The sequence below is a fragment of the Saccostrea echinata genome, unplaced genomic scaffold (assembly GCF_033153115.1).
Source record: "Saccostrea echinata isolate AGI-Se365-2 ecotype Australia unplaced genomic scaffold, CSIRO_AGI_Sech_v1 ptg000009l, whole genome shotgun sequence".
Classification (NCBI taxonomy): domain Eukaryota; kingdom Metazoa; phylum Mollusca; class Bivalvia; order Ostreida; family Ostreidae; genus Saccostrea; species Saccostrea echinata.
Window position 1 is genome coordinate 11,731,661 of NW_026889758.1, and position 8,633 is coordinate 11,740,293.

The window sequence follows — 8,633 nt, forward strand, 5'->3', positions numbered from 1 at the left end:
AGTATTTTTTATTAAAAAAAACCTGTACATGAATATCAAAATTTTCTTTTGGCTTAAATTTAAAAACTGATTTAAATGGACAAAAAAATTATTTGGGGGGAATTTTAAAGTTTCATATTTCTTTCATATTAAAACTTTTCAAACCAGAATTGAAAAAATAATGTAAAATTACAACCAAAACGCCAAATTTTTTCCACATATACAAGAGAAGAAACTGAATCAAGGTTTAGATCTAATCATTTATATCCCTGATACCATTTGGAAGCATAAAACACTAACATTTCTTTTGATTATGTATTTTAGAGTGTCTTTTAGGATATAGTGATACATGTATTTTCTTTTTTCAATAAAGTTTTACTAATAAAAATTCTGAAACTTTTTTTTATCCAATTGTCTATTCTATTGCAACTTCGGGAATTTTAACTAGAATGCTTTTACAGTATGATGATATAAGTGAAAAATATGTTATGGGTAGTTGATTTTTTTTTAAAAATTTAATTTGGTGGTCTTTTTTTTTTAATTCACCCACGTGTTCTGTTGTTTCTGTGAAGCTGTGGTAGAATTACTTGAATTTTATAACAATTTTTCAGTGTGTATATGTGTGTTTATGTTTAATTAATTTCATATAAAAAGAAACGAAAAGAAGAACTCACATCTGGATCGATAAAATTGAAAAAGAGATGGATTTCAGTGTCAATAATTTAGTACTGAATTATTCAAATAGAGCCATATTGATCAGACAATACTTATTGGTATAAATAGAAGTCATTTCATCTTTTTAAAAAAATGTTTGTCACTCCTAACCGTAGAAATATGGATCTGAAACACAGACAGATCCCATAATTGATAGATTTATTTGATAAAAGTGTTCTTTGTGTCTTTATTTTATAAAATATAAAGCACAGAATCATATACATAAAAAAGTTTTTCCATGTTGAGAGAGCAAAACATCAAGTTTTACACTCCTAAAATAATGTAAGATTTAGTTACTTTCTCTGTCTTATTTCAGTCCAGATTTTTTTTACTTACTTTGATATCCTTTCACACTGTGAGAGAAATCACTTTGATATCCTTTCACTCTGTGAGAGAATATCACTTTTATTCAATAAATACTAGTAAAGCACAGTATTTCACTGTTGAAAATGTAATAAATTCCTTTATGTCAAGCGTGAAAATGTAATAAATAGAAAATGTAATAAAATAAATGTAATAGAAGAAAATGTAATAAATAGAAAATTCAATGTTTTGTAGTTGGATACTCGTGATACAGGATTTTAAATTTTATTTTTACTCTTGCTTCGCACTCGTGAAAATAAAAAAAAATCCTGTTCCACTTGTGAAATAATTTCCATATCCAACTACAAAACATTGAATATCCTCTTTATGTACAGATACTTATATTAATAGCGATTCTCTGTAACCACTTAAACTTCTTTGCCACGTATGGTCACCGATTTTAATGAAACTTTGCCCATTTTTACAACTTGACACCAGAAACATATATCAAACAAAATTTCGTTGCTATGTGTCTTGGTTGCCATGGTAACAGCCAGAAAAGTTGAAAAAACTGAGATTTTCAGCTACTTCGAATCTTTATTAAGCCTTAATAAAGACTAAGAAAAACAAACAAACCATTCTCACAAAAACATGACACCTTGTTGCCACTTATGCTATAAAGAAATTATTTAGAATTTATCTCTAAGTGAGTGGTAACCATGGGTACATTTGGAATACATTTGAGATGCTGAAAAATACTCAATATTCACAAATGATAGATGTTACATGATCAAACCCAATCAACAACTTAAGAAAAACAATAAAAAATATTTGACCTTAAGTAATCAGGTATTGGCAATATTATTCTAAAAATAACTTTCATGGTTGCCATGGTAACACAGTGTTACAATGCAAAATCTGTTGCTATGATTGGTTTAATGCTACTATCTTGAGGAAAAACAATAAAATTCATGACTGGCACATATACATCCTTAGGACCTTGCAACACCAACAACATAAGAAAAATTGGGACTGCAGTGTAACCATGGAAACAACGTACTAGTTGTTTAAAGAGATATATTTTTTGCTGCTTTAGGAATTCACTTACCTTTTAATCAAGAAACATATTATTTGACTAACCTTGAATAGTACTTATCTGGTAGAACTAAAGTTGAATATCATATATTGATAAAGTTTGTTGAAAAATACAACACTGTTGCTATGGTTACCAAGAAGTGAAAATGTTCGATTTTGTTAATTTTATATCAATATTAAACCCTATGTGCCAGCTTTTTGCATCCAGTTAGAGATTGGGTGGTAGTCAAAATTGAAAGTCAGGTTAGTTATTCATAAATATCAATCATAAAAGTTTTGGGAATCTACATACAAGGGTACGTATCCAAGGAAACATAATATTTTTCACATTTTTAAGCATATTTTTTCGGCTAATTTCCATAGCAACGCTCTATTTAAAGAATTAAATTTGAAATTTTTGAAATGTGAAAATTAGGGTCACACCAACGCCTTTAGAAATTGATCATCAGTTATATAGAAATATGTTTTTTAAAAAGATAGGATAAGATTGAAATACTAAGAGAACAAATTCAAAATCCCTTCGTGGTATTAAAACCATGGCAACCATTGCCAACCCATAAGAAATATCATATTTCGTCCTTGGCATATGTTTCAAGGATCTTTTGTCTATTATTTGCTTGCTTTTCAACCTATAATTGTTTTTATTATTATGTGTATGACTTTTTAAAATTAAATGAACAAAATTATTACTTCTGAATACTTTGTTTCCATAGTAACGTATATAATAGCTGGTTTACCAAACTTGTTTATCAAATATTTAAGACACCAGACCTTCAACTTTCAGAAACAATCGTAACCACTTGTTTGCTTTGCCGCAAACGTTAATTGTGGGACTCTGAACATGTTGAAAAATGCCTTTTTTTTTTAAACTTTAGAACGTGTTGCTATGGAAACCATGACACGTAGCAACCAATTTTTGCCTGATTTGAGTTTAAGGTATCAAAGACTTTTATCATAGAGAGTTTGAAGAAATTCTGAGACTATGCGTGCCACAGCTCCTATATAAAAGTTCAAGTCATTACAGAGAATGGCTCTTAACATTTAATCGTCTTTTAACCTTTAAATGGTATATCAGTAATTGTTTAGACTTTGAAAATCTTTTTTTTTCACTTGTCATACGGATTTTTAAAATCGATATTTTTTGGCAAGCTTACATTTTTTTTCTTTTGCACTCCTGACATTGTACAACATTTTTTTTATTCAGCATCAGACATGAGCATAACATGGTCAAACAAAAGTTAATGCAGTTTAAAGTTAAAGCTCAATACATTGGATTTTATCAGAAAAGTCTTTATTTCAAACATAAACTATTATTATTTCACAGATCTTCAAAAAAAATTTAATTTTCAAAATTCTCGAAAAGGTGTTGCACTCCACAATTTTAACAACTTTTTGTGACTCAATGTGTCAATGAGATATTTGGTAGGTATTTAGCCAATATCAAAAGACAAATGTTGAGTTTTCCACACTTTATACAACCATTCATCACTTTTTAATATCATAGACGACTGCTTCTGCAATCAAAGTTCTGAAAGTATTGATGGGAGTTGATTTTAATGACGGTTTCAAAATGGAAGCCGGAAATTTTCCTATCTTGTGATTGATCATCAACAAAATTACTGTTAAAATAACTCTGATTCTACACACAAGTACTCAGAAATTGATATTATAAGGGTGTTGGAGTTCCTCATTTACAACATATATGTAGTCTTCGGAGACCAGGTCTTCCAACAAGCTATTGGAGTTTTGACGGGCACTAACTGTGCTACTTTATTAGCTGACCTGTTTTTATGTTCCTATGAAGCAGAATTAATTCAAAGACTTCTACATTAGGAGAAGAAAACACTTGTTTTGGCCTTCAACTCGACATTTAGATATATCGATGATGTATTATCAATTTACAATAATTATTTTCATTCATATGTCGATTCGATATATCCCAGTGAACTTGAAATAAAAGACACAACAGAGCCACGTGTTTCATAATTCATTGGATGTTTCACTGACTATAGACGATGAGGGCAAACTAAAAACTAAATTATGTAACTTTAACTTTTCCATCGTCAACTTTCCTTATTTCTGTAGTAATATCCCGCTATAACCTGCATATGGTGTTTACATCCCCCAACTTATTCGATACTCAAGAACATGATCCGAGTACGATCAATTTTAAACCGAGGCAAGCTACTGAACAGATAAGTTGATGTCACAGGGATTTCAACAACCTCGTTTAAAGTCTGCATTTCGTAAATTCTATGGTCGTTATAATGACCTTGTTAGCAAATGTAACCTATCATTGGGTCGTATGTTACCTGACTTGTTTCATACCAATTGTTAGGCCTTTGTTTTTGTACTGAATTTGAATACGGAATATTCCGTCTATTTGATCAATACATAGGGCTATGAGCAGCGTGGCCGGTCAACAGGGGATGCTTACTCGTCCTAGGCAGCTGATCCCACATCTGGAATTTCCAAGGGTCCGTGTTTTATGCCCTCTTCACAGATTTGTATTTTAATCGATTTTTTGAGATCGATCAGTGTCCGTTATCTTCATCTTTTTTATTGAGTCATAGAAATTTATTCATACCGCCTGTATTTTTAGTGCAGCTTGATAAATATTTGATCGGTCATTTTTTTTTAATAATTTATTCTAATGAAAAATGTTTAAGCAGCAAAAACTGGATATGACATGCTGAGAATATTCTGCTAAGAGTGAAAATGTAGGCATGAATCATTGTCTATTTCTTTTATCTTTTAAATCATTTTCCAAATACTTGATACAAATTCTCGCAACATTTTTTAATCAATGAATTAGTGTGTAAATGAATAACCACATTTGTTTAGAACATTTGTATTTCACTGCATGATTTAAACATTTCTGCATAATAAAAAAATATATACTATAGTTATTAGTCCCCTACCGGTGAAACCGGAGGGGACTATAGGTTTCCTCTGAGTCTGTCCGTCCGTCTGTCTGTCTGTCTGTCCCTCTGTCTGGTTGTCAGTCTGTCCCACTTGGTTTTCCGCACTTTTCCCCTAAACGCCTGCAGATATTGAGCTGATTTTTGGTAGGTGAGTGTATCTTGATGAGTTACAGATCAAGTTTGCATTTCGTTCCGCTTCATTGATTTTTGACGGAATTACGGCCTTTTCAATTTTTAGGGGTTTTCCGCAATTTTCTTCTAAATACTTGTAGATATTGAGCTGATTTTTGGTATGTGGCTTTACCTTGATTAGTTATAGATCAAGTTTGCATTTCGTCCCGCTTCATTCATTTTTGACAGAATTATAGCATTTTCAATTCTTAACAGGAACCAGATTACACTTGCCGGTAGGGGACTAGTATTGCTAATGCAATACTCTCAGAATGCTTGTTATGGTAGTAAAACAGAATGTTTAAACCGTCAAGTACCCGTGGGGTAAGATTGATACGAACTTTTTGTAAGACTTCTGCCTTTAAAAATAGAAAAACAATCGAATTTGAAATTAATATAACATACATTTGTTACCTGTTAGATAGCCAAATTAAACACGATTTCTTATACTATATTCCAAATACGAATATAAACATTTTTTTTTGCTCGTAAATATTTTAAAGAACCGTTAAGCATATACATGTATTAAGGTAGTAAACTAAACAGTGATTGAAATATACCACAGATTAAAATGTGAGAAAACGAGGAAAATGAAACCAGCGGTTTTAGATATTATCGTGTTTCAAAAAAAAATCAATGCAAAAAGGTAAAAGAATCAGTAGATGACGTCATAATATTTGACCTTTGACCTCTAAATATGACCTAGACCTTTATTGTACATAAAGAATGGAGAATTATTATACAGTGCACATGTCCAAATATATACATAATTAACTGTCTCTACAGTTAATTAATCAAAAGTTACTTGCATTTTATGATAGACGGTCAAATCGCATGTAAATGACACAATCACAATCTAATGTTTAGGCTACCGAATGACCACGATTTAGGATGTCTATTTTTTTAAACATAGGGCAAAAACATAACAGTTGAATTCGAGACAACGTACATGTAGAATATACTGGAGTTAACAAAGCAGAATTACAAGACTATCTTATGTTAGACTGTTCAAGAACATATATTTCATTGTTATCTGGGAACATACTAGAGGGCCTACATGTATCATATTTTGTGTTCTCAAAATGTGATAGAATCAATAAATAATAGGGATGTCAATTTTGTCAATAATTCATATTCGAATATTCAATGAAAGTATTCGAATATATTCGAATATTCGATAAAATAAATAAAATCTGTTTTATTTTAAATATGCGTGCATCATCCTACTCTCATGAAAGGTTTAGCGTAGGTATACTTATATTGGAAGTAAAATTGTATGAAGACTTTTGTAGGTGTACAATAAAATTCCTTTTGATATTTGTTAATGTTTGAAATAAATAATTGATTTAAATGTAGAAAGGTATAATTTTAACAAATGAAACGTGTATATATAGTAGCTCCAACTGAGGAAGCAGTCGTCTTACAAAAGGCAAGATAGTCGTAACGGTATAATGTTCAGATTTCAATACGTGTAATAAATTACAATTATCTGCCTAATAAGAGATATGATTTTAATCTTTGATACAATGTTTTTAAAATATAATCAAATATTTCCATAGACATTTTTCCTAGGTTATTAACTAATTTCCCGATAATGAATATAAAACTCAGGATTTTGTACAACCCGAGATAATCAAGTAATTTACACATTTATTCTGAAATTAAGCCCTTTACAATATTAATTACAGACTAATTCTATATCGGACATTCATTTAATGATCAATTAAATTTGTTTAGATAAGTATGTATACTCTTCACGTTTTAGACATTCGAAGAAGTTTTTTAATTTTGTTGTCCTCTGTTCTAGATCCGATCGTATTTAACTGATGAAAACTATGAAAGTACGTTTTGTATTGTACATAAAGCATAATTGTACAATTCATTAACACCTTATTCAAAACAAAATACACGTTATTTAGTAGATATAAGATAAGAAAGTAGTGATAGAAATCAGGCTATCAAAATTGATCGCTAGTGAATTAAACAGGGATAATTCCAAAATTTATTAATCACAATATGAAATCTGAAAAACACCGAATATTCGAATCTTAAATTCATATTCGAATATCAACTCATCGAATGAATATTCGAATGTTCGAATATTCGTTGCCATCCCTAATAAATAACTGCATGAAAAGAAAATAATAAAGATTGCAGACATAAAATGTTGTTTTATTATGTTTTAAAATCAACACAAGAGACAAATATCCCAGGTTTTCAGTCTTAACAATTCCAAAGAAATATAGCAACCATCATCTAGAACTAAAACTGATTCTACATCATTTTGTCAACAGTCTCACGTAAAAGAAGGAACTACGGAAAATGATACGGAAAGAGGTACTAAACTGGCATTTCCATTTACACTTTATTTGCCTCATAAAAACACATAGAAACACTATTATGAATTAATATAACATAGTACACATGGTTCATTGTTTGTTCCCTGTACAATGAGAAAAGGTGAGGATAACAAACCGTGATTAATCTCACAATCCCAGCTGTTCCCACTTCCCTTTCTAGCAAAGAACAAGGGCGAATAAGAAGCTAAAAAGTATCCGTGCCTGAACAAAACGAAAACTCAATCATGGAAAGAATTTCTGTGATATATCAGTTCTTACTTAAAATCTATGCAATATGCTACAGTCATACGAGTGTTGAAGTATTGATCATTAAAAACACTTGCACATAAAAAAGGTCAAAATTGATCATTTGCACATATTGTAACACATTTTTATATGAGTATGTCTTGACTCAATTTTTAGAAAAAGTATTTCTTCAAAGGAAATACGTCGGTAACAAAGACATGGAGCATGGAAGTACATTTTCGCATATGTATTTGAATTTATTAAGTCTGTCTTTTTCTTGATCCCAGGGACTGATTGAAATATTCTCATATTGAAATGATTTCAGGTAAGTAAACGCCGCCTTTAATATTTGTAGCGCTACACATTGCTTTAGTTAATGTTAATCTTTTTAAACATACTATGGTTTGCTCAGAATAAGATTTAAATATTAAAACATTGACTTTGGTTTGCTTAGTCAAGATTGAAATGTTTGTGGTACTTTATTTTGTTAAGGTGAGGTTGAAAATGCTTTTACAACAGTTACTGTGAATTTAGGTTAACGTTAGAATGTTTTTAGAACCGTGAAGTTAGATTCAGCTAGAAAGGTTTGTTAAATTACATTGCTCAGGATAGAATTAAAATGATTTGGACACTAGATTACTTTGGTTAAACTTGAAATGTTTGTAGCATTGTAGATTGCTGAAAAAGATTTTTTTTCAAGTTACTAAATACAATGTCTGTAGTATTGTAGGTACTTTAAAGTTAACGTTAAAATGTAACAAAGAAAATACTTTAAAATATTTTTGCATAGGTTAAGGTTAAACTATTTGTAGTGTCACAGGGTGAATTATAATTAATTAATTAATATTACTAATTATCATTC